A 24,616-nucleotide genomic window follows, 5' to 3' on the forward strand; every position below is an offset into this window, starting at 1 on the left:
TTATTCACGTTCTTGAAAGCAAATTCTGTTTAAAATTTGAAATTTAATTTCACTTTAGAATCACTTTAAATAATACAAAATGTAGTCGTATGTATAGTATATAGTGGTAGTAGGACCGTGTTAGGCTATGTTCACACAACATTTAACACCGTCCGTTACAAATCAATTAGCCATTTACTGCAATGTAAAGTGCGTCCGCCATCGCACCTTACATTGTGTGAACAGCTAATATTAATAATAGGCAGGTACATTATTTTAACATAACAATGTGTGAACACTACTAGAGGCATTGCATTGACTTCAATGCAATGCCGCCCCTGCAGTAAAGAACGGATGCTGACTCCATTGCAGTCAGCACCCATTCTTTACTAAAATATTACGTTGTGTGAACATAGCCTTACTTCGAAAATAAGACTTATATTAACTTTTTTTTCTCTAAAAATGACAAAGGCTTATTTTTGGGGAAAGGTCTTATTTTTTTTAGAAACACAATATGCCCCTACACTGTAGCCCCACTCTATATGGTAGTTAGCCACCATACTGTACGTCCCACTGGTAGGGATAGAAACGATTTTTAGTTTTCGACAATTAACGATCAATGATCGCAAACAAGCGTTTTTGGGAATGACCTGAAATTGTTCACCATAGCGTACGGATCGATAGTTACGATCGTTACTATGTTCGTTACTAAGATTGTTTACTCCTTAAGGAATAAGGTACGATGTGTTCATACACGGAAGGTTAGCGAATATTTAGTGACTGATTAACAAACGATTAGCAATGATTTTATGGTCAGCTTGAAATAAGTGATCAACGAGACAAATAATCCTGTAATTGTTGCCTGCATAGGCACGGAAAAAATATTGTTTAAATTTGAACGATATAACGATTTTTCGCACGATAACAATCCCTTGTAATAGGCTCCTGTACTATAAGATCTTCTATAGTTAGGCCTCTATACTGTACACCTTCCTCCCCCCTCTGTAGTTGTTTCCCCATACTGTATACATCCCTCCTCTCTAGGAAGGTCTCCTATACTATATACCGCCCACACACTCTGTAGTTGTTCCCCCATAAATGTCCACATAAATGTCCGACATTTACATCCCATTTTCTCACAAATAAGACATATAGATATTTAGGTTTCGGATGAGTTATCAAGTATTGCTAAACCTCAACAAGGGGGTGTGGGGGGGGGGGGTGTATGTGGGTGGGAGAGGAGGACCTGGGTACCCAGCAGGGAGGAAGGGGAGGAAGGGGGAGATCCACATTTTAAAGAAGCTTCACTCAGATCAGGCATTGGCAGCGTTTATATGTAATGGATCTTCCCCAACCTCTTCCATTTGGTAGTGTGAAAGCATTGTTTCAGTTTGATCCTCACACTCTCCACTCCTCCACTCTCCAACATGTCTATTCTTTAAGCAGACAGCTGCAGAGAGCGGAGGCACACAAGCCCTCCTATAGAGAAACAGTTTCACATTGAGGCAGGCCGGAGTCATGATATTATCATCCATACAGGGCACATGTATATATCAACATGTATCAGCAGTGTATGTGGTTGACACTGACAGATCTCTGCAGACCACAGATAGCATTGCGGTAGCGGAACATCTTCAGACCACTGCACTGAAGAATTTTACATTATTTATAAGGGAATCTAATGGACTTTCCAATGAGTATTTTCAATGTGAAACTAGTTTAATTTGGGATTTCCTGAGCTAAGAAAAATGATAAATGTTTCCACTTAGAAATATATCCTCAGCTTAGGAAATAAGACAAAAATATATGCAGCATGGTCAAAGATCATTATATTGCACATCCCTCATTCCATCTAAGAAAGCGAAATGAGTGAATGTGTGACATAATGCCATGACAGTGACCCAACAATTGCCAAAAATCTCTCCAAAACCGTACCTTTGGCTGTGTGATGTGTGTCCTGGCTGGAGTCACTGCACGGCCCTAGCTGTATAAGAAGGGATAGTTTGCCAAGGACCTCCACCTTTAGCTAGAAGATATCTAGTAGCTAAGGTTGGTATTACACAGGCCGATGGTGGCCCGATAATAACTGTAAACAAGTGCCGTTCTGCTACATCGATGTAGTGCCTTGGCCGTATTATTGTTTTTTGCCGATCTGCTAGATCGGCGCTCGTTTACTGGGCCTATTAAACGCCCTGATTATCGTTTAACAAGGGCTGCATGGACATCGTTACCAATGTCCTTGCAGCCCTTGCTTAACTTTATACATTACCTGTCCAGACTGCAGGGCTCCTCTTGCGGTCTTCTCCCCGGGTCCCATGTGCTCCAGCTTCACAGCGGCCTGTCTGAGCTGACAAGCCGCTCAGCCAATCACTGGCCACGGCGGTCCCGACCAGTGATTGGCTGAGCGGCCTGTCAGCTGAGTTAGGCCGCTCTGAAGCTGGAGCACGCAGGACCTGGGTAGAAGACCGCAAGAGGAGCCCTGCAGCCTGGACAGGTAATGTATATCGTCAGTTGCCGGCCGCTATTACACGTAGCGATGCGCGGTCGTCGCCCAACAATTATAGGTTTTAACCTATATTAACGATCAGCCGATGATTGTTGTCATCGGCTGATCGTTGTATTTATTACACGGAACGATAATCGGGCCAATTCGTCCGATTATTGTTCAGTGTAATAGTACCCTCAGAGTCGTATTACATGCCCCTTTTCTGGGGGAAGCAAGTGGAAACCTGTCAGCTCAGTGCTTGCTTCCCCGCATTCTGCCTGTACTATTACACGCGCAGACAGTGAGCGGGGAGGAGCGTGAGGGGCAGCCTGAACAATCCTATTACATGAAGTGACGCACTGTTGCTGACATATTGGTGCTCTTTCAGCTTGTTGTAAGACTACAGTAAACCGGCGTCGTGCATGTCCGCTGATTGTTTCCTTTCACCATGCACTATTGCACTAAATGATTATAGACCTGAATGGTCGGTAATTGGCCACGTAAGGCCGATAATCGTTTAGTATAATAGAAAGACAATCTCCTATTATACGGCTCGGTTATCATGCAGCAGTTGTTCTACTGCCTTTTTTTCCACTGACCAGAGCTGCCTCTAAAGTTTCTACACCCATATCTAAACTGACAGGCTGCTCAGCCAATCACTGACTGAGACAGGACAGCGCCGCAGCCAGTAATTGGCTGAGCAGCCTGTCACGTTAGATATGGGTGCAGAAACTTCAGCAGCAGCTCTGGTCAGCATCAAAACAGGCAGGAGGATGCCAGGAAGAATGGACAGGTAAGTATACATCGTTATTATTTTCTATATACTTTATCAGCCACCAGCTGAACACCAATGATTTTTAAACATGCTTAAAGACAACGATTAGCTGATGATCAGCTCCTCGACTGATCGTTTTCTTTATTTCATGGGGCGATATCTGACCGATTCAGCCTGATTGGGCAAATAATCGCCCCATATAATAGTACCCTAAGGGTCTTATTGCACAAAACAATTTTTAACGACTAACGATAAACGATCGCAAACAAGATTGTTTATCGTTAACCTGAAATCGTTCGTCATATTACACAGAACGATGGTCGTTAGTTACTATCATTACTACGATCGTTATTGCGATCGTTACTCTGAACCTTTACTCCATCTGATCCCAGCAAAACAATGAACCATGTACAATTACACTGAACGATTAGTGAAAAATGTGGAACTACTGCAAGCGAATGTGGTAATACAGCAAACGATTAGCAAATGATTAATGCTCGGTTCACACGTTGTAACAGTGCGGCTGTATTTGCGGCTGTAATTGTGCGGCGGTATTTTTGGTGGTTCGTGTGTATGCTTGGAAGTATAGGATATGCGGCTGCACAGTGCACACTATGTCTAAATCTACGGCCCTATCGTAAACGGACCCGTAAAAAATGAACAAGACCATTGTTTGCGGCTGGACATGCGGCCGAGGATTGACAGGCGGTCCGTACGGAGTACTTCAAAAATAGCCGGCAATGATGCCGAATGCCGATGCCTCTAATAGTTAATATATTAAATGAATCAAACACATTTTCTTTGTAATCAAGACACTTTCGTTGGTCAATAATTTATTTCTAACGAATCCATCATTTTGCAATTAAATATACTGTTAAAAAAATAGATATATAAATAAATGTATATTTATCTATATATTTATTTTTTGACAGTATATTGAATTGCACAATGATGGATTCGTTAGAATTAAATTATTGACCAACGAAACTGAATTTATTTCCACGAAAATGTGTTTTATTCATTAAATATTAATTAGTACAGGAAGCTCCATAAGCCGTTAATTCATATGCCGGCAATAGAGCATTCTGTACTAATCATCACTTTACTTTAATGAAAACATCAAATGTTTCTTTCAATTATGTTATGACAATAGCATTATTAGAAGAAACATTTAGAATTATATGTGCGCTCAGCTGATTGGCTGTTCGGCTGAGCGCACATATAATGAGCCGGTCCGCAGCACACTGACTTCATTGTGCTGCGGACCAGCGAAGAGGACACATCGGGGTGAGTATAGAGCTCTCCACACCCCCTCCCCAGCACTGCACCCCTCCCAGCAAGGAAGGGGGGTCACTTAACCCCTTCCTTGCTGGGATGGGTGCAGTCTGACATCAGTCTGGCCCCCAAGGGGTTAAGGGGGATGCAATACATCCTCCCTTAACCCCTTGGGGGTCAGACTGTAAGCAGCGATCTGTAAAGATGCTGCATACTGTAAGGAGCACAACACCGCTCACAATGATGGGTGTTGTGCTCCTGTTTGTGTGTTTTTTGTGTGTTTCTCCCTTTTTGTTTTTCAGATATCGGTATCCTGGGGATTACGTCGGATTCCGTGGACTACGTCGATGACCGGCGGTTGTTCTTTGAATTTTTTTAATAAAATGGTCAATGAGGGGTGTGGGGGTGTTTTTATTTGAATAAAAAATATTTTTAACTTGTGTCTTGTCTTTATTTCTTTACTTTATAGACTTAGTAGTGGAAGCCGTCTAATAGACGGAATCCATTACTAAGTTGGGGCCTAGTGTTAGCCGGTATAAAATGGCTAACACTAACCCCCTATTATTACCCCAGTACCCAATGCCACCAGGGGTACTGGGAAGAGCCGGGTGCCAGTGGACCGGGCGGCAGCAGGCTGGTAAGATTTAGGCTGGGGAGGGCCTAAACCAATGGCTCTTCCCACCCTGGTGTTACCAGGCTGCTGTCGTTTGGTTTTTAACCCGGCTGGTTATAAAAATACCGGCTAACACTAGGCCCCAACTCAGTAATGGATTCCGTCTATTAGACGGCTTCCACTACTAAGTCTATAAAGTAAAGAAATAAAGACAAGACACAAGTTAAAAATATTTTTTATTCAAATAAAAACACCCCCACACCCCTCATTGACCATTTTATTAAAAAAATTCAAAGAACAACCGCCGGTCATCGACGTAGTCCACGGAATCCGACGTAATCCCCAGGATACCGATATCTGAAAAACAAAAAGGGAGAAACACACAAAAAACACACAAACAGGAGCACAACACCCATCATTGTGAGCGGTGTTGTGCTCCTTACAGTATGCAGCATCTTTACAGATCGCTGCTTACAGTCTGGCCCCCAAGGGGTTAAGGGAGGATGTATTGCATCCCCCTTAACCCCTTGGGGGCCAGACTGATGTCAGACTGCACCCATCCCAGCAAGGAAGGGGTTAAGTGACCCCCCTTCCTTGCTGGGAGGGGTGCAGTGCAGGGGAGGGGGTGGGGAGAGCTCTATACTCACCCCGATGTGTCCTCTTCGCTGGTCCGCAGCACAATGAAGTCAGTGTGCTGCGGACCGGCTCATTATATGTGCGCTCAGCCGAACAGCCAATCAGCTGAGCGCACATATAATTCTAAATGTTTCTTCTAATAATGCTATTGTGATAACATAATTAGAAGAAACATTTGATGTTTTCATTAAAGTAAAGTGATGATTAGTACAGAATGCTCTATTGCCGGCATATGAATTAACGGCTTATAGAGCTTCCTGTACTAATTAATATTTAATGAATAAAACACATTTTCGTGGAAATAAATTCAGTTTCGTTGGTCAATAATTTAATTCTAACGAATCCATCATTGTGCAATTCAATATACTGTCAAAAAATAAATATATATATAAATATACATTTATTTATATATATATTTATTTTAACAGTATATTTAATTGCAAAATGATGGAATCGTTTACATTTAATTATTGAACAATAAAAGGGACTTTATTAGACAGAAAATGTGTTTTATTAATTCAATATATTAACCATGAGACACATCGGCTATAGTGCAGAGGATCGCAAACCCCATGTAAACTGTTTCCCTGCTTTCCCAGATGCATCCAGAGGTGTTTCCATCACTTTCTTAACATTTTATTTGTTATTTTTAGTTGAACCAGATTTCCAAGTAAATGACCGTATGTTTTGAGCCGCATGTCTATTTTTTCCCACGGCCGGAGTTTCACCCGCACATTTACAGCCGCATAAAAAATACAGCCGCACAGTTACAGCGTGTGAACCCAGCCTAACAATGATTTTAGGTTCAGATCTAAATCAACGATCAACGACACACGAACGATTTTTCGATTGTTGCCTGCAATTACACAGAACAGTTAGCGTTTAAATTTGAACAATATAACGATTTTTCGCATTATAATCGTCCTGTGTAATAGGGCCCATAGGGTATGTTCACACTGAGGAATAGGGAATTTAAGTGGAATACGCCTTTAATTTTACGCATGTTCTGCTTGAAATTCCGTCTGTAAAATATGTACAGAGCAATGTCCCATTGTGTTTAATGGGATTTCTGCTCTGTTGTTCCCGCAGTAGAATTTATGCATAGAATGTTCCGCCAGGGATGCTCCTTCCACGTAAAGAATTGACATGTAAATGTTTTTGGGCAGATTCCACTAGAGAAATCCCATAGTAGCTTTTATTTAAATTAGGCCAGAGTGGAAGAAGTGGAAATTCCAAGCAGAAAACTTTCCTCTCCAATTCCTCGCCTATTCCTCAGTGTGAAAATACCCTAAGTGCATGTTTATTGCCACAGGGATCGGGTTCTAGGTGGCTGGCACACAGCTCTGACTCCACTTACCTCCAGGTTGGACAAGGATTTGGTAAGTTTAAATCCACACTTTTTAATATACAAATGATATAAAACATTCAAATACATAGGCCTGACTTCTGCCGAGACATTTTCCACACTATTTGATCTTTCAATTGTTTACTGCCCTCTGCTATTATCTATGCCAAACGCACCTGCGCATCAGGCATTAAAACAGAACATCTTGTTGCCTATAAGGTTGCACGTCTGGAAGAAACCGTCAGTCTGTAGGCGTTTGATAAGATGCCCTTAGAAAGTCCTTCTTTTTCCCTTGAGATTACCATTCCTAAATGCTTTCAGTGCTTGTAAGTAGGACACAGAATTAAACAAACGACTTTACATAATTAAAGCTGTTCTTCTTAAGATGTCCATATGTCTTTCAATACCTTTTCAGTCGGAGAGATAGTAACTCTTCCTGATTGCACCCTCAGCAACTTGCAAGGCCCCTGTTCTGTATATCTGGAAGAAAAAAAAAACTAAAAAACAATCTGGAGCTGATGAAGATGGAGATGCATAAAATATGAATTCTCTTGAAGAATGGTACACAAAAAGGGCACATTTCCACGAAGAATGAAACATTACCAGCAGCTGTGCCTAGTTAAACGCTTAAAGCTGAGAATGGGGAAAAAAAAGCTTCATTTTTATGCATTATGCGAAACGATACTGTGCTGGCAATGATAAGGAAGCTCGTATAAGCAATCTGTGTACATTTTGTTTCTGTTTCCTTAATTTTATGTATTCATTCAAGCAAAATATTCAAAAAAATCCAGAAATAAAGCCTCACCCTGCCCTTGTCTTGAGCGTCACCCGCTTGACTTTAGCCGGTGTCGCCTGGTATTGTCCTCTCGTTGAGGCGGCTGTTTGCACACTGTGTTACGCCGGATTACTTGGCCACCCCACAAGCTGAAATATATTCTTGGCAGTTGCGCGCGGCGTTGTGCTGTTGTGTTTATGACACGTCGCTTGTTTGCTTTCTCCGATGATTTGTTATTTTTTATGGAGAGAGATATTGGAACGAATAAATTGACAGCAAATGTGTTTAGGAACATTGACAAATTTGTAATTGCTACCGATTAAAAAAGGTGAATTGCCTCTTTAGGAGTTCACGTGGGATATGTTCCTTGATGTAATCTAGTTACATGGTGTACAAAGCTTTGTGGCGCTATGCCCAATACAATAGAACAATCAAATTGCCTATCTCAACAGTGTTAGAAAATACACAGCTTGCGATCTAGATCAATGGGATCTTACGTTAGATGTTCTTTTGCAAATAGGGTGGTTGCAGAGTATTCCATCCAAACATAACTTTTTATATGTTGCTGCCCATGGTGATACTAACAATTCCTTCCATACTTGTTATTATCTATTCAGTCTCCTTTCCCCAGTTGTGAGCTGCTGCTTTCTGCTGAAGACACAAAAATCTGTTTGTGAACTTTTCTCTCTGTTTTTCCCCCACCCCCTCCCTTCTGAGACAGCTGAAATAAACAAGTCCCTGTTTACAACTTTTTAATGCTGGGAGGATTAATCACAGAGAGATCGTCAGCAACTTGATCTTAGATTAACCCTCCCAGCATTACAAAGAACTATAAAGTTGCAGATAAAGCCAGTCTTGGACTTGTTTACATCAGCTGTCCCAGAAGGGAGGGGGGAGGAGGAGACTGTGCGCTGGCGCTCCTCAGTTAGAGTTGTGCAGCCGAGAAGGCGCTGAGTTGGTGCATTCCAGAATCCTGTCTGAACACAGGTTTATTTTAGGTTTGTTCAGCCCCACCCGTCTTGCTTGTTGTGCCTTGGCAGCTTAAGGGTTAACTTGCTGCTGTGCAGGATAGCTGTGTGGAGGATCAGGGGCTGGTTTAATCAGCTGCTGGACTGAGTTTCTTATCCTGTATAAATAGTAAGTAAGCCCAGCATTCTGAGCTGGCTATTAGTTGTTACTAGTCCCAGCTCCCCTGCTCCTTTTCCTGCTTTCCCAGTCCTATTCCCTTGCTATTTCTGCCAGTGTTCTGACCTTTTGCCTGACCTCCCACTATCCGCTCTCTATCCGATTTTGTACTGTGTTGCCCTTTTGGTTTTTGGTTTGGCTAGCTGACCTTTTTTTATTGTGTTTGTTCGCCTGTCTGCGTTTTGTGTGTCGCACCTACTCAGTGTAGGGACCGACTCCGTGGTTGTCCGCGGCCGTTTAGGGCCATCTGTGGCAAGTAGGCAAGGACATTGGTTGGGTCAAGCCTCAGGGTTTACTGTCCTGTATTGTCCGTATCTCCCTAGCCTTGACACTCACACAGTTTTTTTGTGTCTTTAGCAGAAAACAGCAGCTCAGAACTGGGGGGAGGAGACTGAATATGCGAAATGATACTGTGCTGGCAATGATAAGGAAGCTCGTATAAGCAATCTGTGTACATTTTGTTTCTGTTTTCTTAATTTTATGTATTCATTCAAGCAAAATATTCAAAAAAATCCAGAAATAAAGCCTGAATAGATAATAACATGTATAGAAAAATTGTTAGTTGTTAGCGTGGGCAGCAACATATGAAAAATTATGTTTGAATGGAACACCCCTTTAATTGGTATAGATAAAGGTGCTAGCAATATTACAAATTGTAAACTTCTGGAATAGCAATAAAGGTGTTATCCATCGCTACAAAAACATGCCCACTTCCCCCTACTGTTGTCTCCAGATTGGGTGGGGTTTTGAAACTCAGTTCCATTGAAGTAAATGGAGCTTAATTGCAAACTGCACCTGAACTGGAGACAACAGTAGGAGGAAAAGTGGCCATGTTTTTGTAGCGCTGGATAACCCCTTTAGGTGTCCCCAACTTCAAGATGTACCAGCTGTATCACTGGTTCAGACTTATCAGGGCTTTGATACAGCATGTATAATGAGTACCTAATATTTTGACGAATGTCTGACATGTAATAGCAACATTCATAGAAAATCAATAAGATTCAGTTGATCAGTAACTGAAGGGCACTTAGCTGAGAGCTTCTGCCCCTTTCTTTTAGAAATAGGTGAAGGTATCAGCACCCTGTCCCCATTACGTAGGCCCCCTTCACATGTCTGTGGCTGGTTTTACAGTCGGCCGCAAGAGTTGTTTGGCAGGGTCAGTAGCCAAAGGCTCCCGGCTTGGTCAATCACAGTGCCACATTTAACTGTATGCGCCTCTGATTAGCGCCGGCGTCAGTACCTGGCGGCTTCTGCCAGAGTGATGGTGCTGGCCAAGGCCGCCATGCAAAGCATCCGGAATTCTGGATTGTGCATCTGGAGCTGTCTTGAATTCTAAATACCCCCATAGGGTTCTATTGGGAATTTGTGTCAGGATTCCAGGCAAATATAGGACATATCCTATATTTTCCGCATAATAAATTCAATATTTAGCTATATTTTCCAGAGCTATTTTCCGCCTCGGATACCCTTTAAAGCAACTCTGTACCCACAATCTGTCCCCCCCAAACCACTTGTACCTTCGGATAGCTGCTTTTAATCCAAGATCTGTCCTGGGGTCCGTTCGGCAGGTGATGCAGTTATTGTCTTAAAAAAATACTTTTAAACTTGAAGCCCCGTGCCCAACGGAGTATCTGTGCCCTAACTTTGCACAACCTCTCTGTCCCTCCTCCCCACCCTCTTTATCATTAGGAATGCTCCAGGCAGATTGCCTCCTATTCCCCACCTGTGTCAGCCCGGCACATGGGCTGGATCGTTAAGGACCTGTGCAATGTTCAGCATGGAGAAAATGTTTCAGTGGCATTCCTAATGATGAAGAGGGTGGGGAGGACGGAGGGGTGGTGCAGAGTTAGGGCACAGATACTCCCGTTTGGCATGGGCTTCAAGTTTAAAAGTATTTTTTTAGGAAAATAACTGCATCACCTGCCGAATGGACCCCAATACAGATCTTGGATTAAAAGCAGCTATCCGAAGGTACAAGTGGTTTGGGGGGTCAGATTGTGGGTACAGAGTTGCTTTAAGAAAATTCCTGAAGGGTATCCATGTCCCATTGAAACCTATGGGTACATACATTTACTAGGTTAATTTCACAGATGTGTGAAGGGGCCTTACAAGTCCTGACACAGTCTCTTTAAACATTTCTAGTTTCACCAGATAAAGTGAATTTATTGTATAGAGGAAAAAAGCTACGCCGTCTCTAATCTACTCTGTGAATCAATTCCTTGTAGTCACTGAATGAGAACTTTCATAGTTTACTTCCAGAGGTTGAAAATGTGTCCTGGTCATGTGAAGATCACATAGGTGCTCCGCTCATTGCAGTACAGTTATCAGTATCCGCTATGTGATCATCATGCGGTCAGAATGTTATTACATCGCATCAACACACAGGGGGAATAAATAGGTTTTTGGCTTGTGCTTTTGCACATATGGCATGAGTTTCGCACAAGATAAACAAATCAGGTGTATGTTAAATTAAAAATGAGGTGAACTTCACTGCATGCGCGTTTAGTTAGCATGAAACAAGCTTTTCTTTACTTAGCAATATGATTTATAAAAAGGGAATACAGTAGCAAATCCCTCTAGAAAACCTCTCCTGCTCTGGACAATTCCTGACACGGACAGAGGTGGCAGCAGAGAGCACTGTGTCAGACTGAAAAGAAAACACCACTTCTTAAAGAACAAACAGCAGCTGATAAGTATGGGAAGACTGGAAGTATTTCAATAGAAAGTTATACAGATTTGTAATTTACTTCTCATACCAGTTGATTTGAAAGAAAAAGATTTTTAACACTTAACGATTATCATGCAGAAAATCGTTAACTTATTCGGATTTAAGTGATAATCTGCTGGTGTAAATGCAGCAACGATCAAACCAGATAATCGTTTGGATGTCGTTGATCGCTGACCTCAAAATCATTGTTAATGGTTCTCAAGTATTTCAGTGTACACGCTTATCGTTCACAGTATACATATGAACGCAGTTACAATTGCATAAAAAACTTTTCAAAGCGATTTATCTCCTCGTCTAAATGCCTATCGTTTAAAAGAAAAAATTCCCACTCGACGTTCGCTAAACAAGCTATTAAGCTATTTATCTGTGTGTGTAAAAGGACCCTAAGGGCCATATTAAAAGGCCTGATATTAAGGAGCAAGGGAGTGCCAACCTGTCAGGTCAGCGCTTGCTTGCTCCTCATTCCCTGCTCTCTGTCAGTTTTATTACACGCACAGATATTGAGTGGGGAGGAGCGGAGGTGCGGAGAGCTGGGGAGGGTCTGCCTGGACAATGTTTAGATCGTCCAGGTGGCCCATAAGAGAAAGCGGCGGTTTTCTGCTGCCACTCCATTTAACTGAGCGAAGCTCAGCAGACCGTCTCTGTCGTTATCAGGAATTTAGGTCATGTTATAAAAAAACAATCTGCCAACGTCCGCTGATTGTTAATTTAAAACACAAAACGATTATGAGCCGGAATGCCCTGTAATCGTCCAGAATGGCCATTAATCGCTTTGGGTAATAGTAACCTAAGTCTTCAGAGCAGCGGCAATGTTCTCTCTTCAGAACATTTCATTCTTCTTCTTTTCTTAGATCCCTATTACATGGGACGATTATCGTGCGAAAAAATCGTTATATCGTTCGAATTTAAAAGATAATCGTTCTGTGTAATTGCAGGCAACGATCGAAAAATCATTCGTATGTCGTTGATCTTTGATTTAGATCTGAACCTAAAATTATTAATCGTCCGCTAATCGTCCGCTGTAATTCCACATTCGTTTGCTCAAGTTCTGCATTTGTTCACTAATCGTTCAGTGTAATTGCACATTGTTCATTGTTTTGCTGGGATCAGAAGGAACAAACGACCATAGTAACGGTCGCAATAACGATCGTAGTAATGATCGTAACTAACGACCATCGTTCTTTGTAATATGGTGAACGATTTTAGGTTAACGATAAACAATCTCGTTTGCGATCATCTATCGTTAGTCGGTAATCGTTAAAAATCGTTCCGTGTTATAGGACCCTTAGTGTGGAGATGATAGGGGCAGGGCCCTGTACATCAAATGCCACTGGTGTGATGTTCCGATTACAGGGCTGGACTTTTTACACCCCTAAACAATCTAAGCAGGGTTGGTGACAACATAACAAAATACAAGAAGCAGCCCGAATTGCAAATAGAAGCCAATTATACATTATAAATTATAATTATAAATCGTAAAGCCCCTTAAATGACTACAAGCAGGTTTAAAAAAAACATATAGAAATTACTTGAATCAATTTTTTTTTTTTTTACTTTTTATTATACAATGAAATCCTTGATTTGGTGAAACCAGAATACCCGTTTAATAACATGGAATAGTAGGATTTCTTCAGGCCGGAATAATCCTATTACAGAATAAATAAACCACACCAAAATCAGTATCCCAGCAGCTTCCCAGGATCCCCTCATCATAAGCCGGTATATCAGATGTCCCATAGGCACAATACTGGGTCCCTGCTCCACCTGCCCACAGCAAACAATTGCCTAATATACAAGTGTGCGCTCATTTGCTTACTGAGAAAAGCCGCTATTTACATCATTCTGCCGCAGGATAAACCATCGATTTTAATTCCTTTTAAGTGGGGAGTTTTTTTTTGCTTTTACTTCTTATTTCTTCCAGCTTCTTAATGCACTTTGTATGAACTTAAATGTTGCAGCCACAGTTTGTGTATTCCAGGACTGTGACGGTGGATGAATTGGAAGAATATATTTTTTTTATCTGTCGGGAATTGTTCTTTAAGCAATGCATCATCTTCTTCAGTGACTAGCCTTTCAGCACACTGCTGCTTTCCAGCTGTTTCATTTACTGTTCCTGTTAATGCCCCGATCAATACTTTTTATTACTTGTTATTCTCTACTTAAACCTTTTGCCCTCTTCTTTGATTTGTGGAAAAGTTTTGTCCATATAAAAGACTGTTTCATTTACATTCATAAAGTTGCTGCCACTGATGGCTTATTTGCTTTGTTTTCTCTGTGAGAGACCTATGTTCATCTTCATTAGTATGGACATTTATCAAGACTGGCGTACTTGTACACCAATCTAAAGCCCCTATTACATAAAGCGATTATCGCCCATTACATTTGTTACGATCATTGTCTTTTAATGTTTATCAATATGTTAAAAGTCAGACGAGGAGCACAGCAACAATCCGTGTAACAGGAGTGGCGGCAGCAGCAGACAGTCACTATCTCCTATGGGCTCCCTGTACAATCTAAAGATAATCCCGGGAGACCCCCCCAGCTCCCATCGCCCATCCCCCTCCCCCGCATGTACCTGATCGCTCACGGCACTATAATATCGATGGCAGCGAGCAGGGAATGGGGAGCAAGCAAGCTGTGGTCGGTGCCCGGTTGCTACTGGAGATCGCCGACCAGCTGGAGATCGCACCATGTAATAGGGGCTTTAAAGTGACTCTGTATCCCCCAACCCACCCCACCAAACTGATAATACCATCCGTTTGATAAGAGTAAATTCTTGGTGCCTTGGTTAGAACAAAATAGGATCTTTTAAGCAGGTGAGTCAAACTGGTGTGGCCTAGAGTGTCTGTGGCCCAGGTCTGCGATGCCTCTCCTTTCTTCCTCATCATTAGGAACTAATCTATGATGATTACCCACAGGTTAGGACTGGCATAAAAAAAATAATTACTTGCAATGGTCCTAGTGAGATCCAAAATAAGTAGTTTTTTCTTTTTTTTTATTCCAGAGAACTGCAGCTGAGTCCCATTACTTGAGTTCAGTCCCTTTAGAATTTAATGGCATATATTCTAGCGACATGCAATAACATTTAATTGACATTAATTTGCAATTATATAATTTACAGTTTAAGGTCAAATTGAACTGAGCACATAATATGCACCGACTGCCGATCTCCAATACAGGGGGCACCTACTGGGTCATATTGCCAGACAGCTATACTTGAAATAAGATGATACATATATGCTGGGACATTATGCAAATTAATTATTTTTAACTATATTTTATTATATTTTGAACGATATATTTTTGTTCACTAAAATGTTGTACATAAGTGCAAACTGTAAAGAAAAATAGCCGAAGCGGTAACCAGCATTGCCTCTTATGGTTGCATATCAATGAAGTATAGTGAGTGAAAGTAGCTGTAACTAGGCGGTGTTAAAGTGACTCTGTACCCACAATTTGACCCCCCTAAATCGCTTGTATCTTCGGATAGCTGCTTTAATCCAAGATCTGTCCTGGGGTCCGTTTGGCAGGTGATGCAGTTATTATCCTAAAGAACAACTTTTAAACTTGTAGCCCTGTGTCAAATTGGCGTGGCCTAGAGTGTGTATGCCCTAAGATTGCAATGCCCCTCCATCCCTCCTCCCCACCCTCTTTACCACTAGGAAAGCCCCTGAGCAGGATTTTTTTTCCTATTCCTCTGCAGTAAACACTGCACAGGTGCCTTACCGATCCAGCTCATGTGCAGTGTTCACACAGGTGATGAATAGAAGAAATTGTTCTAGGGGCATTCCTAATGATGAAGAGGGTGGGGAGGAGGGACAGAGAGATTGTGCAAGCCTAGGGCACAGACATTTTAGACCACAACAATTTGACACAGGGCTGCAAGTTTAAAAGTAGTTTTTTAGGACAATAACTGCATCACCTGCCAAACAGACCCCAGGACAGATCTTGGATTAAAAGCAGCTATCCGATGGTACAAGCGGTTTGGGAGGGTCAGATTGTGGGTACAGAGTCACTTTAAATTACTCTGAAATAAAGTTTTATCAACAGTATACAACAAAGAGCAAATAAGTGCCACTCAGCCAAAAAATAAGCCAGTTCAGCGAGTCTTCAACTTGCAATGTGCAAACACTTAAACATGGCCAGTGGGCTGAAGAGCAGGACTAGGTTGTAATAGCTACAGAGAAAACACTTCATACAAAGAAAAGAAAGACTTTTTTTTATTTATTGTAATATCTGTGTATTGTTTCTACATTTCTATGATGTCACTATGAGATGTAGAAGTACGGTTACTACTCGTGAAGCAGCTGTTACCACCTTTACAGCCCACTGACCATGTTTGAATAAAGATATGCTGGACTGACTATTTTTGGGGTGCATGCCACTCATTTCTTTGTTGTATACATATACTTATGGTATGTATGCTATGTATTTTTTGTATTATACTGCCACATTGCTTCCCAGTCCAATAAAAAAATACACATTTGTAATTCGGGGGAGTGGTGTCATTGAACCGGGGCCTAGAGTATCCATTCCCTAGGCCTGTGACACCTCTCCTGTCTTCCTCTCTGCCCTCCTTGCCTTCAGTAAAGCTTTCTCCTCTGAAGCGCTGTTTAAATTGTGTGCATGGGGCGTAGCAATCAGCACTATTGAGAAAAATCCCTGTCTACGGGTATTGCTGGAAACAAGAAGACCTGAAAGGCGTTGCAGGCCTAGGGCACAGACACTCTAGGGTTGGCCTCATTTACATTACTTCCCCAGATTACAAATGTGTTGGGTTTTTTTTTACCCCAAAGAAGGCATCATTATCAGATTGAACCCCTGCAACTGATTCCCTTTAAGATACTTACTTGTGTGCACTGGGCCTGTGAAAACATAGGGGGACATTTATGAAACGTCCACCTGAGGCGTACCCGGGAGAAGGTGCAGATTCGCCCCTTCTCCCTGGCGTACGCCTGCCGTATGCCCCGCTCGCCCGATGGGCGGGCTGGGGGAACTTGGGGGTGTGTGACAAGGCAGGGAGGAGGCGTGGCCTCCTCCAGCGCCTTATTTATCGTTATTTACTCCTGCTCGCAGGTGTAAATGATGATCCATATCTACACCTGCTAGAAGCACAGGTTCGGGCGCTCGTCTGGCTGGATTTACTAAGAGGCGTGCGCCTCTTAGTGAATTCTGCCGGGGAAAAGGGGGCGGCGCCAAATATAAGACCGGCATACACCAGTCTTCATAAATTTCCCCCCATAATGTTCTCTATGGTAAGTGCCCTACCTGCACATGTAACCTGACTATAGACATTGGACTGGGAAACAATGTGGCAGTATGATACAAACAGACATAACATACGTACCATAAGTATATGTATAGAACAACAACAAAAAAAAGTGGCATGCACCGCAAAAGTAGTACGCATTACATTGCCAATAAACTATTTATTCCTCAGTTAAAAGTTACGCATACCTTGCTCCAATGTGACAGGTAAATGGCAAGTTTTTGTAGCATCCAAACTGGGCAGCTGGAAACTCCTAGGGGCCACATGTATCATCCGGCGAACGGATGATTTTCGGCGGAAAGTGCCGATTTGCGTATTATTTTATACGCAAATGGGCGACTTGCGAATAAAATATTCGCAAATCGGCACTTTCCGCCGAGTATGCCAGGGGGGCGTGTAGTGGGCGGAACGGAGGGCGCGGACTCAGAGTCCGCGCGATTTACCGTCCGTTCCGCCCAAATATACGCCGAAAACCTACTCCAGTCCTCAGCTGGCGTAGGTTTTCGGCGGTGCGCACCGGCGCGCACGGGATTTATGTAGAGGCAGTCCGCCTCTACATAAATCTCTGTAGCGCCGGAGCTGCGGGGGCATTTATAAGTCCGGCGTAAAAAACGCCGGACTTAATAAATGCCACCCTAAGTGTTTTTGCTCTGATCTGCATTAGCTGGATAAGATCCTTTATATAGTTTCAGCCTTACTTACACATGACAGCTGCTTTCCGAGTGTACTGTACATCTGATTAATAGAAGAGCAGATCCATGAAGAAAGGAGGAAGACGGACCAGAGGATAAGTAATTCATCAGTCTCATTACACAAAATCCAATATTAGCAAATGTCTCAAGGAAATTGCTTCATCGCAATTTGCATAAAACTGTGATAATGTGTAATGTTTTAATTATAGTTTATATTTTGCACATACTTTTTGAAGGAAAACATCCATTGTAGATATTTCCGATCCACTAAATCACTATATGTAGTCATCTGCTCTTTCTGGTCTTCAAGGGCACCGCAGAGTTTTAAAGGTTTGTTCCCAGAATGTAAATCTCTGTTAATGCAGTTGTTAGAAGTAGTGTGTGTACAAAGACTTCCTGTCAAAGACAAGTCCATCACAATAATGCACTTAGGGAGGTGGAATCCTCTATCCGAGTATCAAAGCGGCAGTTCTGTGTTGGCAAAGACTTCAGAAGAGAAGGATTTAGGGGTAGTAATTTCTTAAAATGAGGAGTCACCAGTGCAACCAGGCAGTAGGGAAAGCAAATCGTATGCTGGGCTGTATATACCCCCACAATGCAGTATTTCATTATTATTATTATTATTATTATTATTATTAATTTATAAAGCGCACTTAATTCCAGAGCACTATACAGGCGAAAGGGGTAACAAACAAGAACATTACAAGATCAAAACACATTACATGAAGGCAGATGGCAGACTGATACATGGGGAAGAGGACCCTGCCTGCGAGGGCTTACAATCTATAAGCGTAGTACAACAGGTTAGAATAGAGAAGCAGGGCTGCTGTCAGAGGTCTGTGTGGTCACATGACAGCAATGGAGAAGGGGTGTGTGTTCAGCACTGACCAATCAGGACTGACAGAGACTGCAGGGAGCATAAAGGAATGAGCAGGGCTGATGTGGGCACAGTATAGCAGCACTCTCTGTCTGGGGAGAGAGGGGTTACAGCTATGAAGAGATTACCCCCTCATTCCTGTCCCCTGATGCAAGCCCCAGCCTGAAGGGGATCTGCTATGATTTGGAAAGTGACGGAGACTTCCTGGGTGAGGGTACAGGGTTGTAGATCCCACTGTGCAGACCATACCTCTCCCTCCCCTTTAACCCAGTACAGGGAGCTCTGAAAACAAAGCAATGCTCTTAAACCAAGTCACAATTTTGAAAAACTGTGAGCTCTTAAACCAAAACACTCTTAAACCAAGATACCACTGTATATATAATGGCATGCTATATATAATGGTATGCTGGGCTGTAATCCTCACCTTCAAAAGGATAAAAATAAAATAGGGCATAAACCATATCAGGAAAGACTTAAAGAAGATGTACCACCAAACAGCTTATATTGAAATATACATACCACCGTGTAGGTGCTGTAATGTATAACCCAGTGATGCAGAGCTTTTTTCAATCCGTTGCCCGGTTGCCGTTAAAACCGCCGATAAAGTAATATGCTAATTGCCTGTGCTCAAGCACAGGAGGCTGACCCTGCTCCGGTTATTCACATCCCTCTCCTCCCCCCTCCGTGACGTGCCAGCTTCTCCTCATGCTGGCACGCCTTCTATTCTAATGCTGAAACGCCTCCTATGCTATTTCCCGACCTCCTGCTGACGGCGCTCGTGATCCCGACGCTGATCACGTGATGACGCTGCGGAGCAGAAGAGATGCCGCGGCCGGACAGAAGAGATTAGGAGGTGGGGGTGTGCAGCAGGAGGTCGGGAAATAGCACAGATGTGGTAGGTAAGTCTACTGGTTTGCAGTGCCTTATCAGTGCACAAGAATATGTGTGGCCAAAAGCAATACATTTCAAAGCTCGCTCAAAAGATGTGATCATCCGAGGATCAGGCATTTTAGGATGAGCCCTCAGCTGATCACTGTCACTTTTACACTGGCCAATTATCAGCCACAGGAACATTTCTAGCAACTCTCCTGGCCAATAATCGACCCATGTAAAAACCCCTTAAGTTCACACTCAGGTTTTTTTAGCGATATTATATAGCTGGCAAAAAACACCATCATTTATATTAGTAAAATATGTTAGTTTGTTTAACTACTTTCATAGCTGGTTTTAAATTGCAGATTAATTTTTGCCCTTTTTTTGTGTGATGAGCAAACCTGGAGCATGCTCGAGTCGATCCGAACCCGAACTTTCGGCACTTGATTAGCGGTGGCTGCTGAAGTTGGATAAAGCCCTAAGGCTATGTGGAAAACATGGATATAGTCATTGGCTGTATCCATGTTTTCCAGACAACCTTAGAGCTTTATCCAAGTTCAGCAGCCCCAGCTAATCAAATACCAAACGTTCGGGTTCGGATCGACTCGAACCCGAACCCGGTTCGTTCATCTCTATTAGTTACTTTTTATCCAGTGCTTGATCACCAGGGAGCGGAAATTTGTAACTGATCTGTTAGAAATACAGCAGGATTTTTTTTTTTTATTTTTTTTTTTTTACATTTTAAACAAAATAAACCTTGTGTGAACAGATGAAAAAAATTATAATTGTTTTTATGTGCATTAACAACAGGTTATGCAACCTCTTCTAATAATATGCTGGGAGTATACTATCCTCCAGAGTCTGTACTACCATGACATTAATGCAGCTTCTAATGCTCATACATTATATCACAATCCAATCCCCTTATGGAATATCAGCTGCCTAAGCCCACAAAGACTACTCACCGATTAGGTCTCTGATATCATCACATCAGACAAGCTGCCAAATCACTGGTGTTTCACAATGCTTTGTCCACAAATTATATAGAGATCCAGCGCCCCAGTTATGCCATCCATCAGTCCCTAGTTATATCAGTCACTTACATTTATATGTTATATATATTCACTCGTTCATATCAGTCCTAGTCCCTAGTGGGACTTACAATTTGGTTTCCTTATCTGAGACTAACACATGCTAGGGTCACTTTCATAGGGATTCAATTTACATTTAGCAGTATATGTGTGGCAGTGACCTGATAATCTTTTTGTCACTGCAGGTTTGTGGCAGGGGCATTGTTAGTATTAAAAAAAAAAAAAAAAAGGGACACAAGCCCAAAGGTATGTTCTGCCTAATATATAAATATATATATAAAACTTAGTACATTGTATCCATAAAACAACCTGTAAAACACCATATTTTCGGAATATTACTTTATCGGTAATAGAGGAGAAAATCCCCAAACGTATCCCAAAAAAATAATAATGAATAATGCAATGACTGTGAATACAAAATGAAATAGAAAATGATATCACCATGTGTGGTCCAAAAGATAAACAGAATGGTCAGGTGGGAGCAGAGAAAACCTTGACATTGCCCCACACCACCTGCAGACAGGGGCGGTCTTGGCATTTCTGAGGCCCCAAGCGAAGTTATGTCTGGGGCCCCCCTCGACACTCGTTCCAAAACAATAGACCGCTGTGTGTTGCCCCCAGTAGTATATACCCCTTGTGCGCTACCGCCAGTAATATATACTCCTTGTGTGCTGCCCCCAATAGTATATACCCCTTGTGTCCTGCCCCCAGTAGTATATACCCCTTGTTTGCTTCCCCCAGTAGTATATAGACCCCTGTGTGTTCCCCCAGTTATATATAGCCCCCCATGTGCTCCCCCAGAAGTATATAGACCTCCTGTGTGCTGCCCTAGTTGTATGTAGACCCCCTCTGTGCTGCCCCCAGTTGTATATACCCCCTGTGTGCTCCCCCACTAGTATATAGGCTCCCCTGTGTGCTCCCTCAGGGGTATTTAGCCCCCCTGTGTGCTCCCCCACTTGGATATAGACCTCCTGTGTGCTCCCCCACTTGGATATAGACCCCTATGTGCTCCTCCAGTAGTATATAAACCCCCTGTGTGGTTCCCCCAGTAGTATATAGACCCCCTGTGTGCCCCACCAGTATTATATAGACCCCTTGTGTGCTGCCCCAGTAGTATACAGACCCCTGTGTGCTCCCCCAGTTATATATAGACCACCTGTGTGCCTCACAAGTAGTATATAGACCCCCTGTATGTTCCCCCAGTAATATATAGACCCCCTGTGTGCCCCACCAGTAGTATATAGACCCCTGTGTGCTCCCCCAGTAGTATATAGCCCCCCCTGTGTGCTCCCCACTTGGATATAGACCTCCTGTATATAGACCCCATTCTGCTACCCCAAGTAGTCTATAGCCCCAAGTAGTATATAGACCCCCTGTGTGCTGCCCCCAGTAGTATGTAGACCCCTCTGTGAAGCCCCAGTAGTCTATAGCCCCCCTGTGTGTTCCCCCTGTTATATAGCCCCCCTGTGTACTCCCCCCATTTATATAGACCCCCGATGTGCGCTCCCCCAGTTAAACAGACCCCTGTGTGCTCCCCCTCCCATATAGTATATAACACAATAAAACAAACACTTATACTCACCTGGGTCCGGGCGTCTCCTCTTCTCTTCACTCACAATCTCTTCACGATCACAAGAGGCCGCACTCCCCTTGTCCTGGCGCCGATGCTCCAGTGATGTCACTGGAGCGCCGGCACCACAAGGACAAAGCTGCCATTTGTGACCGCAGGGAAAACCCTTCCTGCGGCCACAAGAGTGACTGACAGGAAGGGAGCCAATGTCTCCCGCCCTGTCAGTGCTTCTGCATGTAACTATGAGCGCTCATTACGAGTGCTCATAGTTACAGTTCAGATGGCAGCAGCGAGCGGGGCAGCGGCCCTGTCCAGCGATCTTGAGCACAAGAGCAGGGCGTGGGGGCCCCCCTGGATGTTGGGGTGCTTGGTGCCAAAGACCGCCACTGCCTGCAGACACAGTGCCGCCACAGCAATGACCGCCGCATGGAACCACACAAGGAAAAGCAGATGCTAAAAAGACACCTTAACCTGTGCTACCAGCCACAAGACGGAGGAAAGTCAGGCCCCAACCCTATATACACTTACTAATTAAAACCACCTTGCTGGGGGAGGAGTCCTGAACCGAAAAGAGGGGACAGAATATACAAAGTAATTCTATGGGGAGAAAAAAAGACAAGGCACACATTTATAAACCTATAATGGATATCATTATACTCTCATTGTGTGTCTTTTTGGGCCCATTCACACTACAAAAAAGAGGCGGACATTCCAAGCGGAACCCTGACCTGTGGACTTGGCTTGTAATCCTGTCTGCTATTTGTTTCAGTAGGATTCCTCGTGCCTCCGCTCTTCGCACCTCTCTGCTTAAAGAATGAACATGTCAATTCTTTGAGCGGAGAACAGACATACACAAGGCATCCCATTGAAACAGATAGCAGATGGGATTGCAAGCAGAGTCCGCGGTTTGGGGTTCTGTTCAGAATTTCCTCCTGTTTTCCGTAGTGTGAACGGGCCCTTGGTGTGTACCATATATACATCCTTTAGTCTGTGTGTGCATTTCCATAGGCGAGTTTTATCATAACGTGGCTGCACATTTGTAGCAGGTGGGACATTGGTCCGGGTGTAAATATAATTTATTTGGGCTGGAATATTAGTCTTCAGTATATAATTATGAAGTCCCTTGTAGAGTTGGGGCCCTTTTTTGCGTGTTTTTACAACCTCAGTTTCCTATTGTAATTGCACATCATATAATAGTAGGGGACTGAGCAGTTGCTGGTGTCTCAGAGGTCTGTGGGAATAAAGAATAGAAGTGGAATGTGATCTCAAAATGTCTCTCTTAACAAACGCACCATATGCTGATGTTGTGCGGAGTAGCTGACTACAGGTGGCATGTCCTTATCATTCAGTGCTTTCCCATATGCTAAAGCTTTAGAGGCTGAAGCAGTCATGCATTCAGGAAAATGGGAAATCTTTTCTAACACATAAATACGTAATGGTGGTATAAAAGAAAAAACTGGCAACCAAGCCAAGTCATTAAACCTATATGCTCAGGAAATGACCTGAATGTAGTCACCAGTTGACTACATTCAGGCTATTAAAGTCAATGGGCCTGTGCCTGTCCGTGCACTTTTATGTTTGCCAACCAGTACGTGCCACAGACAAGACAGTCGTGATGTAAACAAGCTGTAAGACGATTTTGATATTGTACATGATGCCAACAAAGTCTTGTACTTTGCCTTGTACCCAGTGACTATAATGTAATAACCACATATCACCTAGTGACTATAATCTTAGTAATATCCACATATTACCCAGTGACTATAATGTAATATCCACATATTACCCAGTGACTATTATGTAATATCCACATATTACCCAGTGACTATAATGTAATATCCACATATTACACAGTGACTATACTATAAATATTGTATACATAGTACCCAGTGACTATAATGTAATATCCACATATTACCCTGTGACTATACTATAAATATTGTATACATAGTGCCCAGTGACTATAATGTAATATCCACATATTACCCTGTGACTATAATGTAATATCCACATATTACCCTGTGACTATAATGTAATATCCACATATTACCCAGTGACTATAATGTAATATCCACATAGTACCCAGTGACTATAATGTAATATCCACATATTACCCAGTGACTTAACTATAAATATTGTATACATAGTACACAGTGACTTTAATGTAATATCCACATATTACCCAGTGACTATTATGTAATATCCACATATTACCCAGTGACTATTATGTAATATCCACATATTACCCAGTGACTATAATCTAATTATTATCCACATATTACCCGGTGACTATAATGTAATATCCACATAGTACCCAGTGACTATAACTTAATATCCACATATTACCCAGTGACTGTACTATAAATATTGTATACATAGTACACAGTGACTATAATCTAATATCCACATATTACCCGGTGACTATATTCTAATTATTATCCACATATT

General features: G+C 42.5%; 1 protein-coding gene across 3 annotated transcripts in view; it reads left to right on the plus strand.

The window, feature by feature from the left end:
• Nucleotides 1-24,616, plus strand: part of ARVCF (ARVCF delta catenin family member) — a 543,287-nt gene that overhangs the window by 221,952 nt on the left and 296,719 nt on the right. The gene's annotated exons all lie outside the window — the stretch shown is intronic.

Source organism: Dendropsophus ebraccatus, chromosome 3 (assembly GCF_027789765.1).
Source record: "Dendropsophus ebraccatus isolate aDenEbr1 chromosome 3, aDenEbr1.pat, whole genome shotgun sequence".
Lineage (NCBI taxonomy): Eukaryota > Metazoa > Chordata > Amphibia > Anura > Hylidae > Dendropsophus > Dendropsophus ebraccatus.